This window comes from Equus caballus, chromosome 5, assembly GCF_041296265.1.
Source record: "Equus caballus isolate H_3958 breed thoroughbred chromosome 5, TB-T2T, whole genome shotgun sequence".
Lineage (NCBI taxonomy): Eukaryota > Metazoa > Chordata > Mammalia > Perissodactyla > Equidae > Equus > Equus caballus.
The window spans coordinates 39,280,668-39,299,025 of record NC_091688.1 but is presented as its reverse complement, the minus strand read 5'-3'; positions in this window follow the sequence as shown (position 1 = coordinate 39,299,025).

The following is an 18,358-nucleotide window of genomic DNA, read 5'->3' as shown; positions in this document are numbered from 1 at the left end:
AAGCCAGGGTGATCTTTTAAAAAAGCACATATTATCATGTCATCATGTCTTAACGATTCCATGTTGCATCCTTGCCATGCACTGAAATGCCCTGCGGGGTCTCCCCTGCTCTCTACCCCACTCTCATTTCTCTCTGTCCTCTGCCATGCTCCTGGACTGCCATCAAAATGGCTGTTTTTCAGTTCCTCAAACAGGCAGTGTTTCCTCCCACCACAGGGCCTTTGCATACGTCATTTCCTATCCCTGGAAAGCTCTTCCTACTCCCCTTTCCCTAATTAATTTTACTCACCCTTTTAAATTTCAGATCAAGCACCCATATTACAAAGACCCTTCCCTAATCCTCATCCTTAAATGATAGTCCCGTATTAGGAAATCTCAAAGAGTTTCTACATGCTCTATTCCTTCAGAGCATTTATCTGTTTGTAATTATATATTCATTAGAGTTATTTTAATTTAAGTGAAATGAGACTCTCAAACTCTTTGTCTAAATAAGAAACTCAGTGGAATTATGAGTTTATTTCTCCTCGTGCTTGTGGGAAAAGAAAGAAGTAATGATTATCATCTTCTAGCTTAACAAAGAAAATTCATGAGTACCTCTTTCTTTCAGAAAACAGAGAAGTCTATTTAAATATTCTTATAGGGTTAAAAAAATTAAGAAAACTAGCCAGAAGTACAGATTATTTTATAGAGGTTAAAGGTTATTTTCACAGGTCATAGGAACAACCACTGAAGCCCAGGTATCTTATAAATCATTGTCTTGAAACCCTGGTTTCTTCTGTCTTGATGCTATGGTCCAAAATGGCAGATGAGCTCTGCCCATTACATCATAACCTAATCAGCAGGAAGGAGGAAGAAACAAAGAAGGACAGACTTCTTCCTTTAAAGACACTTTCCAGAGGTAGCTCACAAACTTCCACTAACACTTCCACTAACATCGCATCCTTCTATCCTTGTATTCTATGAGTTCTACTAAACAGGAATTGAATATTATTAAATGCTTTGTCTAGATCTATTGAGATAATCATGTGATTCTTGTCCTTTAACTTGATAATATGGTGTTGTCCACAAATACATTTTTCCAATGTTAAGCCACCCTTTCATTCCGAGAATACATCAAATTTGGTTATGGAGCTAGGTTTTCTTTTCCAAACATTGCTATGTTTGGTCTGCTTGTATTTTCTTTAGGAATTTTGTGTTTATGCTCATTAAGTAAGACTGAGCTGTAATTTTCCTTTCTTTCACTTTCCTGTTACTGTTGGATTTTGTATCAAGTTGAAACAAGCTTTGTAAATGAATTGCAGAACATTCCTACTTTTTCTGTTCTCCACAATAGTCTGTACAATACATGGCTTATCTGTTCCTCGAACTTTTGGTAGAAGTGAGCATGACTGACTCTCCCATCTCCTTCAACTCCTCGTGAAAATGTTACCTTCTCAATGAGGCCCACCTTGGCTACCCGATTGAAAGAGCAGCATGCCAGTCTGCACCCCACCCCCAGAACTCCTGAAGCTCCTTACCTTGCTCTACTTTTGATTTTTTTCATAGCACCTTGAACTTTTTAACACACTACATAATTATGTCTTGTGTTAATGTTTGTCTGTCTCTCACTCCCCTCAACTAGAATATAGGCTCCAAGAGAGCAGGTTCTTTCTGTTTTATACAATGGTAGATCCCAAGACCCTCGAAGAATACCCAATCCAGGCTTATTCATCAGGATAATTAACATTACCTGCTGTAACAAACAGCCATAGAATATCATGATTTTTACAACAAAAAGTTATTTCTCAATCATGTCACTGTATCCTACAAGTTAGCATCTCCCCTTGGCAGCTTACTATCAAGCAGTGACTCAGGGATCCAGGCTCCTTCCGTCGTATGGCTCTACCGTACCAGAGCCCTTTGCCTCAAACCACTGGGACAGGGAGAGGCACACAGTTCTTAACTGTCTCAACCCGGCATTAAGAAGTCACATTCCATTGATCAAAACTCTATCACACAATCCAACCTAACCACAGGAGAGACTAGGAAAAGACAAAGGAAATGATTTGATGAACATCACCTATATCCTTTAGATGTTCCACTGATATCTGTTGAATGAATTAAATTAATTTACTTCTGTAACTGGCAGAATCTTGGGTTTTGTTCTCCCTGGTGTAGACTTGTAACTTTTGTCACAGCTTTTTTTTAGTAATAGTACCTCATACTTTTATATTTCTTCTTAAGACTGTTTTAGTAGGTTATATTTTTCTAGAAAATTATTCATTTAACCTACATGTTCAAATATATTAGGCTATATAGTATTTATAGTGTTATCACTCTTAATCTCTGCTGCCTCTATAGCTGTATTCCTTTCTATATACAAATTATATTAGTTGTGGGCCTTCTCTTTCTTTTCTATGGTCATTCTTGCCAGAGTTTTGTTTACCTTTTATCTTCTCAACAAATCAGCATTTGGCTTTTTTTTAATTGAAATGTAATTGACATATAACACTGGGTAAGTTTAAGGTGTGTAACATGCTGATTTGATATATTTATATATTGCAATAAGATTACCACCATAGTATTAGTTAACACTTCTATCAAGTCAGATAAATATCATTTCTTTTTCATTGTGGGAACAATTAAGATCTAGTCTCTTGGCAACCAGGGGATTTATAATGCCGTATTGTCATCTGTAATCACTATGCTGCATAGATCTGCAGGACTTATCTATCGACTGCTTGCTCGTTTGTGCCCCAAACAGCATATCCCCTGTTCTCCCCACCCCCCAGCATCTGGCTTTCTTGATCATCTCTACTGTATCTTTATTTCAGTTGCATTATTTTTTGATCTTATATTATATCTGATTCCTTTTACACACTCTGAGTTTATTCTTTTTTCTCTTTTTATGAATTGGACAATTTGCTCATTGATTTCTTAGCCTTTTCTATTTTCTAATATAATATTTTAAATCTAAAAAATTTCTCTAAATATTATTTTAGTTGTAGCCTATAAACGTACATATATACACTACTTTAATTGTTATTCAGAAGTGTGTTTTGTAATTTTCAAAAACATGGGTTTAGTTATTGTTTATTGATTTCTACATAATTTGTGTTAAAGTTACAAGAGGAAGATATTAATATTTCATATGCTTTTAAATTTGAGTTTAAATTATAAATATTCTTTAATATTTATTTAAATTTGCTTTGTGGCCTAATACGTAGTCAGGTTTGCAGACCACGACTCCGCACACTATGGGGAAGGAGATGTTCTCCACCAGGCAATCTGACGGCACTGGCTTCCAAGACCCATGTTATGGGTTAAATTTCATTGCCACAAAATTCATCTATTCAAGTCCTAACCCCCAGTACCTCAGAATGTGACTATATTTGGAGATGGGGCCTTTAAACTGGTGATTAAGTTAAAATGAGACCTTTAGGCCCTAAGCCAATCTGACTGGTGTCCTTATAAGAAGATGAAATTTGGAGACAAAAAGAGATGCTTGGAATGCATGCACAGAGAATGCGTAGAGAGGAAAGGCCGTGTGAGGACACAGTGAGAGGCAGTGTTCCGAAAGCCGAGGAGCGAGGCCTCAGGAGAAACCAAACCTCCTGGCTCTTTGATGTTGGACTGCCAGCCTCCAGAATTGTGAGAAAGTAAATTTCTGTCATTTAAGACACCTGTCTTAACTCTGTGGAATTTTGTCATGGCAGGCTAACTACTACAACCCGTCTTAAAAAGAGAGACACAGAAAACAGAGGATCAGATGGAAAAGGCTCAAAGAAGAGGATTCTCTCCCTCTTTGGAGGGCTGAGGAAGTGACCCAGGGACTGCCAGGGGTCTTCTCTTAGAAGGTGCCCTAAACAGGCTCACTGGCTGGCAGTCTCTGTCAGGCCACAGGAAAGGGACAAGGCAGGATGAAGAGAAAGAGCGGTGGCCTTGAAGCAGCCACAGGAGAGTCCCATGTGGGTGGAAGCACCAAATCCCAGAATGTCATAGCTGAGAGGGTCCTGAGAGGGGATCTTCTCAGGAGGCTCCCTGGTGGGTGACCTTGTCCTGGGTCACGCAGGGCAGAGCCAGACCTGGAGCCTGGGTCTCCTCTCTTCCCGCCCAGGGCTCTCCCCTGCAGGAGCTGACCACCAGCTCCCCCACCCTTTCCCTGCCCTCCCCAGGGCTCCTCCCTCCCAGCACTGCTGTCTGATCCCAGGATCTGAGCAGGTCCCGGAGTCTCACCCTCCAACTTCCCTCTCCTGGGAAAGGGAAGCAAGACTTAGAGGGGTAGCAGAGCAAGGGCTTCTGGCTAGGGGAGGGTTAACAGCAGCCCAGCCAGACTCCCCACTTTCTAGAGAAGAGCGAACCAGGGAAAGAGGATGCTCAGCCCTCAGCCTGCAGGGAGGGTCCAGCCCAGAAGCTGGACGATGAGCACCAGCTTTGAGGAAGATGGAAGAAGTCTTAGAAAGAGAAGGAAGGCAGCAAGAGCTTTTGGGTCTACAAAAGATCTCGGGCTACAAAACCTCCTGAAGAAGAAGAAAATAAGGCCAGGGGAGGGTGTGGTTATAAGCAAGGTGAATTAAACATATATTTAAGTGATACAAAATTTAAAGTTCTCATACATTTGTCCATACATTAAAATCTTGTCCATTTTTCTGACCCTTCCCCATTCATCACATTGGGAAGCCAACTGTAGCAGTCCCCTCTCAACTCATGGATCAAAGCCAACTCAGTTTCTTTGTCCTGTCTCCTCTGTCTCTGTGTCTCTGTCTGGAGTCCACAATGGCAGGGACCCTTTCTCCTCCAGCTCCTGTCAGCAGACATAGGGACACATTCAATACATGTTCTTATTGCTATGGTGAGGGGGTCCCCATGAGAGAAGGACCACTCCTCACTGACAGCTTCTTGTGTCTCTGAAAATTGTAGTGTGAATTGAGCCCACCCTCAGGCTTCCACCTTCCTTCTGCTCTTCTCCTTCCAAACACACATCCAGGAAAGTGTTAAGGATTTTAAGAATGATAAGGACAAATACTTTAGCACCACTCCTTCACCACCCACTCCTCCCTAAGGTGTACAGCAATTTAGGGGCGTTGTTCCTTCTAATGACTTGCTCTTCCAGGTCACCCAGGCTGCCCAAATGCAACTGAAAGGTGTCCATCTCATTCAGGACCAAGGAGGTTGGGTCTAATGGCAACCAATTCCATGCTTTCCCAGATCCTGTGTAACCTTCAGTAAATCACTTTCGGTTTTTGGGCACAGATTGACTCATCCTAAAATGAGAAATCCTAACAAGTGCTTTATTTCTTTCTCTCTCTCCTTTCATTCTTTCCAGCCTTCGTTTCTTTCTTGCTTTCCTTCCTTTCTTCCTTCATTGAAATTTGTTTTGTGGCCTAGAATGCAGGCCAGCAGCAAGTTTTATCAATGTTCCATGTGTACTTGAAAATAATATGCATTCTTTAATTACTGGGTATCAGGTTTGATATTTCTTTGTTAAATCAAATTATCAATTGTGTTGTTCAAATCTCTTTCCTTACTAATTCTTGTCTGTATGTTTTCTCAGTGATTGAGAGACTCGTATCAACATCTTCTACTGTAAAATGGATTTGTCTTTTTGACCATGCAATTCTGTCAATTTTGTGTCATGTATCATGAGGTTATGTTACTGAAAGCTTTTTCATACATTGCCAATATTTTTAGAATTATTATGTAACCCTCTTTCTCCCTAATAATGTCTCTCTCAAACACTGTATAGCTGGATGGAGTTTTCTGTGCAATCTGTGTGTGTCCAGGTCTAATTGCTGAGGTGTTTTTCCATTTAAGATATTGTGATTACTGATGGATATGCAATTTTTTCTATCATATTATTGTGTCCTTTTTCTTCTCTTTTATCTATGCTTCTTTTCTTCTTTCCTTCATGTAATTAATTATAAATGTTTTCTTCGTTTTTCCCTCCACTTTTTTGGAAGTTATAACCCGTACTTCCATTCAGAGATTTGACTTAATTTTTAACATACATATGTAATTGAAACTCCAAACCAACATCTCTACTTACTTCACAAAATGAAAACAAACTTGGAGCACTTTCCCTCTTCTCAACTCCCTCTTCTCCTAAATATTATTTGTATCTAATATTTTTATTATGCATTTTCTCTGCCACATCTATAAATTCTTGTGATTTTTACGCAATCCAGGTTTACTGCCTGTTTACCACTTTCTCTGCTCACCATTTCTTTTTGTTTTCAAACTCTCCTTCTAGATCATCTTTCTTATTCGTGAAGTAGTCCTTTAGTGATTGGCTCTTGGTGGTAAATGTTCTCAGTTTTTGTTGACTGGCAATGTCTTTATTTTGCCCCCTATCTTAAATGATATTTCATTTGAGTATACAATTCAAAGTTGAGAATTACTTTCTCAGAAACCTTTGAAAATATTACACATTATACATTACAGCTGTGCTGTCATTGTCCTGTCATTCCTCTGTAGATGATCTGTCTTTTCTCCCTCTGGCTATTACAAAATTTTATCTCTGTCTTTGGTGTGCACTAAAGCTGTAATACATTTTGTTTAGGTGGAGAACTGACTCCATCACAGGCAAGCTGGTGCCAAATGAGGATGTGAGAGAGTCAGACCGATTAATCAACTAAATGCGGAGAAAATGATCACAGAGGATGATATGATTGATGTTTCCAATGAAAATGATGTGTATAAGCAAGGATTAAGAGAACCTTGGAAAAACTGGGACAGCTCATGCCAAGAGTAAGGTGTCTGGGGTTAACCAACCCCCTGCTTCCACCACTGGGCCAGGAGCACCTGTCGCCCCTGTGAATCGGAGGCAGCAGGATCCTACTGTGGCCCTTAGTGTAACAGTCCATCAAGGAGGCCACTCCAGACACGCACAGACTCCCAGGGTTGTGACTCCCTGATTGACTCACACAGACACTTCCTTGCAGCAGATCTTCAGATAAGCTGGAAACACTATCTGATTATGAATATATATTTACCATCAATACATGTTTAGATTTATTAATGTATTTTATCTATTTCTTTGCTCAAAATTTCTACTTTTCCCCACTCCCTTCTGCCTGTTCTTTCTTTGAAGTGTTTTGGTTTTGCACTGTGGGCTTGATTCCTTCCTTAACCTCTTCAAAAAGTTAGTGCACACACATGCCCTGAGCAGTGGGAGGCTCCCCACGGGTGGGTCGGTGTTCACAAACCACCAACACTTGGGGCTGAGGCAGCCATTGCTTCAGGCACAGACTAGAAGCCCACTGAGAATGTAAACTCCATGTCCATCTTTCTACATCCAAAATAGGCAAGAGCCATATTTTATTGATAGAAAAAAGAATTTTGTGTGTTCAAAACTTGCTGACTTCTTTCAGCAAGTCACAAACTAAAGACGTGCCAGGTAAGACATGAGAGTGGTTTTATACATATTTCTGGATTTAAGTAAGTGTTAAAGAAATAAATTAAGGGTGAGACTGATTAAAACTTGAAAAGGATGTAATAGGCTATTCACTGGGGGCTCAACAGCACTTCTCTGGGAGGGGAGGGCCTCCTCCCAGGGAGTCGTGCTTAGTAGGAATCGAGGCAGGGTGTGTTTATACAGAAAAGGGCCTCTGGAAGGGCTACAAGTTCCCTCAGTCTGGGCTCCATGTTGTGGAGATTCAGAAGTTCTTGTGAGGGGCCGGCTCCGTGGTGGAGTGGTTAAGTTCCTGCGCTCCTCTGCGGTGACCCAGGGTTCGGATCCTGGGCACGGACATGGTACCACTTGTCAGGCCATGTTGAGGTGGCGTCCCACATCCCACATCTAGAAGGACCTGCAACTAAGATACATAACTGTGTACGGCGGGGGGTTGGGGAGATAAAACAGAAAAGAAAAAAAAAAAAGATTGGCAACAGTTGTTAGCCCTGGTTCCAATCTTTAAAAAACAAAAAAGAAGTTCTCATGAGCTCCTATGGGGGAGACAAAGTTTTGGGACAGACCGTGGGCCAGAAGGTGCCTGAGGTCGGGATAAGGAAAGTCTGAGTGCAGGGACCTCACCACAGGAAGCTATGGCAGGGAACAAGGACGTCAGCAGCATCGCTCACACTGGCCTGAGACAAACAGGAAGAGCCCCATCAGCAGCAGATGCAGCAGAGGCAGATAGTGAGACCCAGAGACCAGAGCACAGTTCCCTGGCAAAGGCCCACAAGGATGACAGAGAACAGCAAAAAGCTGGAGCTCTCTCTCCACCTCCACAAGGCAGGGAGGGAGAGAGGGGCAGCAAAAAGGATGAAGCTTGGAGGCAGCAGGAAAGGCCTCCTGTGGCTTCTCCTGCGTGGAAGTCAAGCAGTTGGGTTCTCTGGGTGTGACAGTATTTAGGCTGATTCTTTCTCTCACAGGGCATTTTCATAGGCTCCTTGGATACCCCTCTTCTGCCATGCTGGAGATCTCTCACCTACCTTGTCACAGGTAATGCACTCTCAGGATGGTCACTTAAGTCTTTCTCTTTGGCCCCTGGTCTTGGCTGGTCCATTTCTACACAGACTCTCTCTCTGTTGGAGCTCTGTTTTCTCTCCAGATGGCCCTGTTGTCAAACACCTTCTAAACTCCTACCTCTGGTTGATAAGTGTGTTCTCTTGACTCACCAATTCTGATACAATTTCTTCCCAATTGGCAGCCAATATTCTACTATCGGCTATTTCAGCAGCATCTCTCCTCTGGGGTTTATCAGGTGAAAAGCAGACCACTGTCCAGTGCATCACCAAGCTGTAGGGGACACACATCCAGCTCTCTGAGTGATCTCATTTGGGTTGAAGGGCAGGCGCCCGTCTGGTTAGTGGGGAACTCACAGCAGCACAGTGGTCTCCAAGGAAATTCTCTTCCCCTTATCTCTGAATCCTAACATTTTTGTATCTGCAGTTTTGGTGAGAGATAGTTAACTGTCTCAAATCAGTTTCCAGAAACTTCTTTGAAAATTCTGCATATGGAACGCATTTGCCCAAGAAGTTTTATTATAGCCTCCAATTGCTCTGGGGGTTGTGAAGGATCTGATCACGTGTGTGGAGGGCAAGCAGGTGTGATTCCAGCTGTGTGACGAGGGGTAGGGATGTGAGTGGTGGAAAGAGTTGATAGACTGGCTGCTTTCCCTTCTCTAAAACTGAGATTCTGTATCACTTTCTCATTATATGACTTTGAACAAACTGTTATGTCTTTACAACCCTAAGTTTCTTTAGCTGTGAGATGCCCTGCCATCCCAGCAGGGCACTCTGAAATGAAATGAAACAATGGATGAATAATGTGCTCCACAAATGCAATTATAATTATTTTGTTCCCTGTTGCTCCAGAACCAGTGCCCATTCCCCACATCCTGGTTGAGTCACCATCCATCACACCAGGCTAGTTCAACCTCACCCTGGAATGCGGGGCCATGGTAGCCACAGAGGACCTGAACACAACCTGGGAGAGCAAGGGGCTCCTCAGGGAGACGGAACAGAGAGGGACACCACATCAGCCCCCAACACCTGGACCCTGGTTGTGAGGCTGTCCCTGAGCCAGCCCAACATCAGCATCACCTGTGTGGTCGGCAACCATGTGGACCAGAACACTGCCACCAACAGCACTGGGGAAGTCTATTGATCAAGAAAGTGCCCAGCAGGGTGAGTGTGCCCAGCTCCTGAGACACTCCTTTCCCAGGAGATTGAGGGTGGGGTAGGTTGGGGCTGACCACCCCCAGGAAATGTGATATCCAACATCTCCAGCCCTTGGGACAATACCAGGTGAGATGAATCAGAGACAGTAAAGGCTGGCATGTGACCCAGGAAACTATGGGGGATGGGTGGAATCGGGGCTTTTAGGAAGAGCAAAGAACAGCTATGCCAGGCACTGATGTTTCTCTCTGCTCTGCCCTAAATCCATCTTGAAAGGCCGTTGAGTGGACAAGGAATCATCTCTGTAACAAATGACCTCAAGACGGAAACTTGAAGATACAGAAAGGCAGCTTTGGCTCAATATTAGAGGAGCGTTCTGTACTCAGAGTCATCCAAACATGCAAAAGATGCTGTGGGACACAGTGAGGTCCCTGTCACTGGTGGAATGTAACCACAGGCAAAGTCACCTGGTGGGTTGTTAGAAAGTGGAGGATGGAACAGGACTCCACAGTGAGTTCGCTTCCAACATGGACATTCTTAGATTCTAGGAAACTCTCTGCAGCAAAAGCACATAGGATTATTGCAAACCTCAATGTCCCAGTTTCCCAGAATCGCCAGGTGGAGTGGAGGGCCTACACTGAGCTAGCCCACCACAGGGAGTGTGGACAGTCCCAGGACCCATCACCCAGAAGCCCTTCCCTCTGCTCTGTTTCTGACCCGAAGGGGACTAGAGCTCTGTTCCCCCCATTACTGTGGAAGGTGCTGGCAAAAGGCCTTTCTCCTCGAGCTCCTTGGGAAGCCGTGGTTCAGCTCACAAGAAGAATTTCCAGCAGAAGAAGGGAAGAGAGAGGTGCCTGAGCAGCCAGACAACTGTACTGGGGCTTTCTGTCTTTTCTTCTGCTTTGTCAAGTTTTCTAAATCATAAGCGGACACTTTCTATATTCTGCCAAGTTTTAAAACATATTTGTTAGCACAAAAATTTATTTTTTAAGGTTTGAAGGAATCTGTCTGCAATAGCATGTGGCTCTTATGCCCTTAAGGAGAAAATACTTATATAAGTTTTACAATATTGTCTGTACTGATTTTTTGAGCTTTACACACACATGTAGATCAATTTTAGAAATCCATATTTTTCTAAAAAACGTCCATTTCATGAAGATTTTTAAATGGAACAGATATTATTTATATTATGTTCTCTTAGAGCTTTATGTAGTTGTTATTGTGCTTCTGATGTTGTAAATATGAGAGGATCACACTGAAAGGCTTGTGATAAATCATGTGAAGATTCCGGCCCTGAGAGCTACAGAATCCCATTGCTCAGTTCACAGCTTTTCTTTCTGAGTTTCTTTGCAAGAGTGGTTTGGTGTTTCAGCTGGTGGTGTGAGCTGTGTTGAGGAGGTGTCCTCTCTCTCCACTACAGCTGGAAAATGAGAGAAATATATGTGGGTGGGCTTTTGGGTTTTTTTTTTTTCTGAGGTAGGGGGAGGTGGAGATTAAATGAAACATCACATATCTGGATCACAGGAGAGGTACAGAGATTCAAGATCAGAAACAAAGGCAAGGTTGGATGGGTTCTCGTCAAGATGGCACTGTGAGCAGACTTTGAACTCACCTCCTCCCACAAACACAACCAGGTTACAACAATTTTAGGAAGAATCACCCTGGATTGAAAACTGAAAACTGGATAAAAAGAACCCCCACAACAAGGGACAGTCCTGATGAAAGCAGAAGAGGCAGTAACTCCGGCCAGAGAGGAAAAAAGCCACCTTTGGGAGCAGCACAGCTTCTCAGCTGGCCAGGCGGGAGCCACCCTAAGGATAGCCAGATAACATCTCAAGACACCTAAGAGTCTCGAGCTACTACACATCGGAAGGCAGACGGACTTCCCCCCGGGAGGAGGTAGAAATAGGTGAAAACTCTCCGACCCTGGACCCCCGACCCCCGGACAGCCTAGTTCCTGCAGGAGGATCTCTTCCAGCAGACTCCCCCATAGCATCGCCACACACCAAGGCCAGGAGTGTGCACTCACGAGTGGAACGATGGTGGAAACAGGTGACAACAGCCCTACTGAAGCCCCCAGCAATTACACCTAAGCCCAGGGGGAATCCCCAGGGTCCCACACACACTGGCAGGGAAGGCCTCCGCATGCCATTAGCAGGGAGGCCCCTCCCAGAATCCAGAACAAAGGGAAGCTCCCGGCAGGCAGATTCCCTGGCATGGCACCAGACTGCAAGCTGCTGCTGGGGCCATGGTCTCCGCCACAAGGGACGGTGCAGGGGCGGGCCCGGACTTCCCATGGACGTGCTTGGGGACATGGTTGGAGCCCCAGTGCCTGCCTCTGTGGCCTGGCAGGAGGCTCCGGGGTCCCATACCTCCCTGGCAGGGAAAGCCTCTGCTTGCCATTAGCAGGGAGGCTGCACCCTGAATCCAGGACAAAGGGAAGCTCCCGGCAGGCAGATTCCCTGGCACAGCACCAGACCACAAGCTGCTACTGGGCCCATGGTCTCCGGTGCATGGGACGGTGCAGGGGGTGCCTGGACTCCCCATGGATGTGCTTGGGGACTGGGTGGAGCTCCAGCACCCGGCTCTGCAGCCCGGGGGGATGCTCCAGGGTCCTGCAACTCCCCAGCAGGGAGGGCCTCTGCTTGCCATTGGCGGGGAGGCCCCGCCCAGCATTCGGAACACCAGGAAGCTCCCTAGAGCAGAATTCCACAAGGCAGCAGCTTACAAGCCACCGCCAGGCCCACGGACTCTGGCCGTGTCTCAGACGAGGCAAGGGGCTCCCAGAGATCCCATGAGAATGGAGTGGGGCAGAGTGGAACTCCAGTGAAATGGCTATGTAGCCCAGGGAGGAACTCCAGGTTCCCACAGCAGCCTCAGCGAAAGCCTCTGCACAACACTAGTGGAGAGGTCCCGACTGGCAATCACAAGGCGGGAAGGCCCTGGGGCAAAAGTAACACAGCTAGGTGAGCTAACGACAGACTGCAGAAGATACCCATAGCTCTGCTTGGATCTATAGTGGACAAGTGTGATCTTGTGGGCTCTGTTAGGGACAAAGCGGCGATTATAGGTGATCCTGCTCCTGGCTGCTGGGAAAGCCCACAACACGGCTGCAGACCACAAGGAGGGAGTGTGTCTAAGTGGGCTGCCACAGTAGGCACCAGCAGCCTGAGGCCCCCTTGCGATTGCCCCCGCAACCGACGAGGGACCCCACAGGACCACTGTGACTACAAGGAGGGGTCCAGTTCCAGTCAGTAACAGCTGACAGGGTTCCTGGTTGGGGCAGTCTAAACAGCTGCCCCCCCCCCAACACCAGTCGCAACGAGTGGAAGCAGCAACTAAACTCTATCTCTATGCGGAAGCACAAATCCACACCATCAAGCAGTATGAAAAAATATATTAAATCTCCAGAACAGAAGGAAAATGATAAGCACCCAGAAAACAATCCCAAGGACAATGAAATCTATAACCTAAATGATTATGATTTCAAAACTGCCATTATTAAAAAACTCAACGAGTTAAAAGAGAATTCAGATAGACAACTCAATGAGTTCAGGAGCTATGTCACAAAAGAGCTTGACACTATAAAGAAGAACCAATTAGAAATATTGGAGATGAAGAACACAATGGAGGAGATGAATAAAAATCTGGACTCTCTGAACAGTAGGGTCGATAATATGGAGGACAGAATTAACAATTTGGAGGATAGGAATATAGAAATGCTGCAGACAGAGGAGGAGAGAGAACTAAGACTAAAAAGAAATGAAGAAACTCTCTGAGAATTATCCAACTCAATTAGGAGATGCAACATAAGGATTATAGGTGTACCAGAGGGAGAAGAGAAGGAGAAGGGCCAGAAGGCCTGTTCAAAGAAATAATAGCTGAAAACTTTCCAAACTTGGGAAGAGAGATGGAACTTCATGTGACAGAAGCCAATAGATCTCCAAACTTTATTAATGCAAGAAGACCAACCCCAAGGCATATAGTAGTGAAACTAGCAAAAGGCAACGACAAAGAGAAAATACTAAGGGCAGCTAGGCAGAAGAAAATAACTTACAAAGGAAACCCCATAAGTCTACCAGCAGATTTCTCAGGAGAGACCTTACAGGCTAGAAGAGATTGGAATGAAATATTCAAAACTCTGAAGGACAAAAACCTGCAGCCAAGAATACTCTACGCAGTGAAAATATCCTTCAAATACGATGGAGAAATAAAAACTTTCCCAGATAAACAAAAGTTAAGGGAGTTCATCGCCACAAAATCTCCTCTTCAAGAAATGCTCAGGAAGAACCTCATTCCTGAAAAATCAAAAAAGGAAAGGGGTTACAAAATCCAGAACAAAGGAGATAAGAAGAAGGACAATAACACAAAGTAACAGCTCTCCATCAGGACAAAATGCAAAAGAACCAGAAAACAAGTGATTAAATGGCAGCAGTAGGCCCCCAGGTTTCAATAATCACTCTAAACGTGAATGGATTGAACTCTCCAATCAAAAGGCACAGAGTGGCAGGATGGATCAAAGAACAAGATCCAACAATATCCTGCATCCAGGAAACACACCTCAGCCCCACAGACAAACAAAGACTCAAAGTGAAGGGATGGAAGACAATACTCCAAGCTAATAATGAACAAAAGAAAGCAGGTGTTGCCATACTTATATCAGACAAAGTAGACTTCAAAGCAAAACAGATAAAGAAAGACAAAGAGGGGCAGTATATAATGATAAAAGGGACGCTCTACCAAGATGACATAACACTTATAAATATATACGCACCTAACACAGGAGCACGAAAATTCATAAAGAAACTATTAACAAAACTAAAAGGAGACATCAACAGCAATACAATAATAGTAGGGGACCTCAACACCCCATTAACACCAATGGACAGATCATCCAGACAGAAAATCAACAAGGAAATTATAGAATTAAATGAAAAATTAGATCAGATGGACCTAATAGATATATATAGGACACTTCATCCAAAAACTGCTGGTTACACATTCTTCTCAAGTGTGCATGGAACATTCTCAAGGATAGACCATATCTTGGGAAACAAAGCAAGCATCAATAAGTTCAAGAGAGTTGAAATAATATCAAGCATCTTTTCTGATCATAATGCTATGAAACTAGAAATCAACTACAAGAATAAAGCTGGGAAAGGGCCAAAAATGTGGAGACTAAACAAGATGCTACTGAACAAACAATGGATTATTGAATAAATTGAAGAAGAAATCAAATATTATCTGGAGACAAATGAAAATGAAAACACACTGTACCAAATGATTTGGGATGCAGCAAAGGCAGTCCTAAGAGGGAAATTCATTGCAATACAGGCTCACCTCAATAAGCAAGAAAAATCTTACATAAGCAACCTCAAACGACACCTAATGGAATTAGAAAAAGAAGAACAAACAAAGCCCAAAGTCAGTAGAAGGAGGGAAATAATAAAAATTAGAGCAGAAATAAATTATATTGAAAGAAAAAAGACAGTAGAAAGGATCAATGAAACAAAGAGTTGGTTCTTCAAAAAAATTAACAAAATTGACAAACCCTTAGCCAGACTCACTAAAAAAAAAGAGAGAAGTCTCAAATAAATAAAATTAGAAACGAGAGAGGAGAAATCACAACAGATACTGAAGAAATACAAAGGATCATAAGAGAATACTATGAAAAACTATATGCCAACAAATTGAACAACCTAGAAGAAATGGATAAATTCCTAGACTCATACAACCTACCCAAAGTGAATCAGGAAGAAATAGAGAATCTGAATAGACCAATCAGAAGTAAAGAAATAGAAACAGTAATCAAAAACCTCCCCAAAAATAAGAGTCCAGGACCAGACGGCTTCTCGGGAGAATTCTACCAAACATTCAAAGAAGATTTAATACCTATCCTTCTCAAACAATTACAGAAAGTAGAGGAAGATGGAGCACTCCCTAATACATTCTATGAAGCCAACCTCACCCTGATCCTGAAACCTGACAAGGACGACACAAAGAAGGAAAACTACAGGCCAATATCACTGATGAACATAGATGCAAAAATCCTGAACAAAATTTTGGCAAACCGAATACAGCAATATATCAAAAAGATTATACACCATGATCAAGTGGGATTTATACCAGGGACACAGGGATGGTTCAACATCTGCAAGTCAATCAACGTGATTCACCACATTAACAAAACGAGAAACAAAAACCACATGATCATCTCAATAGATGCAGAGAAAGCATTCGACAAGATCCAGCATCCATTTATGATAAAAACCCTCAATAAAATAGGTATAGAAGGAAAGTACCTCAACATAATAAAGGCCATATATGACAAACCCACAGCCAACATCATACTCAATGGACAAAAACTGAAACCCATCCCTCTCAGAACAGGAACAAGACAAGGGTGACCACTTTCACCACTCTTATTCAACATAGTACTGGAGGTTTTGGCCAGACCAATTCAGCAGGAAAAAGAAATAAAAGGAATCCAAATAGGCAACGAAGAAGTAAAACTCTCGCTGTTTGCAGACGACATGATCTTATATATAGAAAACCCCAAAGAATCCATAGAAAAACTATTAGAAACAATGAACAACTACAGCAAAGTTGCAGGGTATAAAATCAACATACATAAATCAGTACCATTTCTATACACTAACAATGAACTAACAGAAAAAGATCTCAAGAACTCAATCCCATTCATGATCACAACAAAAAGAATAAAATACCTTGGGATAAATTTAACTAAGGAAGTGAAAGATCTATACAATGAAAACTACAAGACCTTCTTGAAACAAATTGATGACGACATGAAGAGATGGAAAGACATTCCATGCACATGGATTAGAAGAATAAACACAGTTAAAATGTCCATACTATCTAAAAAAGCAATATACAGATTCAATGCTATCCCAATCAGAATTCCAATGTCATTCTTTACAGAAATTGAACAAAGAATCCTAAAATTCATATGGGGCAACAAATGACCCTGAATTGCTAAAGCAATCCTGAGAAAGAAGAACAAAGCTGGAGGCATCACAATCCCTGACTTCAAAACATACTACAAAGCTACAGTAATCAAAACAGCATGGTACTGGTACAAAAACAGATGCACAGATCAATGGAACAGAATTGAAAGCCCAGAAATAAAACCACACATCTATGGACAGCTAAGCTTTGACAAAGGAGCTGAGGGCCTACAATGGAGGAAAGAAAGTCTCTTCAACAAATGGTGCTGGGAAAACTGGATAGCCACATGTAAAAGAATGAAAATCAACCATTCTTTTTCACCATTTATGAAAATAAAATCAAAATGGATCAAAGACCTAAAGATTAGGCCTGAAACAATAAGTCTTCTAAAAGAGAATATTGGCAGTACACTCTTTGACATCAGCTTCAAAAGAATCTTTTCGGACACCATAACCCCTCACATGAGGGAAACAATAGAAAGAATAAACAAATGGGACTTCATCAGGCTAAAGAGCTTCTTCAAGGCAAGGGAAAACAGGATTGAAACAAAAAAACAGCCCACTAATTGGGAAAAAATATTCACAAGTTATTTATCTGACAAAGGGTTAATCTCCATAATATACAAAGAACTCACACAACTCAACAATAAAAAATCAAACAACCCAATTACAAAATGGGCAGGGGACATGAACAGACATTTCTCCAAAGAAGATATACGGATGGCCAATAGACACATGAAAAGATGCTCATCCTCACTAATCATCAGGGAAATGCAAATCAAAACTACACTAAGATATCACCTTACACCTGTTAGAATGGCAAAAATATCCAAAACCAAGAGTGACAAATGTTGGAGAGGCTGTGTAGAAAAGGGAACCCTTATACACTGTTGGTGGGAATGCAAACTGATGCAGCCACTATGGAAAACAGTATGGAGATTCCTCAAAAAGTTAAGAATAGAAATACCTTATGACCCAGCCATCCCACTACTGGGTATCTATCCTAAGAACCTGAAATCAGCAATTCTAAAACTTCCATGCACCCTTATGTTCATCGCAGCATTATTCACAATAGCCAAGTCATGGAACCAACCTAAGTGCCCAGCAACTGATGATTGGATAAAGAAGATGAGGCATATATATACAATGGAATACTACTCAGCCATAAAAAAGGACAAAGTCATCTCATTCACAACAACATGGATAGACCTTGAGGGTATTATGTTGAGTGAAATAAGCCAGACAGAGAAAGATGGACTCTGTATGACTCCACTCATAGGTGGTAGTTAACATATGGACAAAGAGAACTGGTCAGTGGTTGCCAGGGAAAAGGGGGGTGCGGGGAGGGAACTAGGGGTGAAGTGGTGTACCTACAACATGACTATTAATGATGTACAACTGTAATTTCACAAGGATGTTAACTTTCATAACCTTAATAAAAAAATAAAATAAAATAAAAAAAAGAAACAAAGGCAAGACTTAATCTCACAAATGAACGTGACCAAAGAAAATATGTCAATCCGGAGAGGGTTAATAAGAAATGGGGCATAAAGAGAGGTGAGCGACAGAGACAAATGCAAATCTGTCAGGCAGGCAGGAGAATCCCATGCCCCAGGCAGGTACGTCCCACCATGGAGATGAAGAGCTCAGACTAGAAAGCCATCGGCATTCACACCAGCAGCGTCTACTCACCTGTCCTGACTCAGGGCTCCCCAGGCAGCCCAGTGACAACGTAGTTTCCCATGTGGCCTGTCTTTGGAAGAGGACATACCGCTCAGGCTAACAGGACC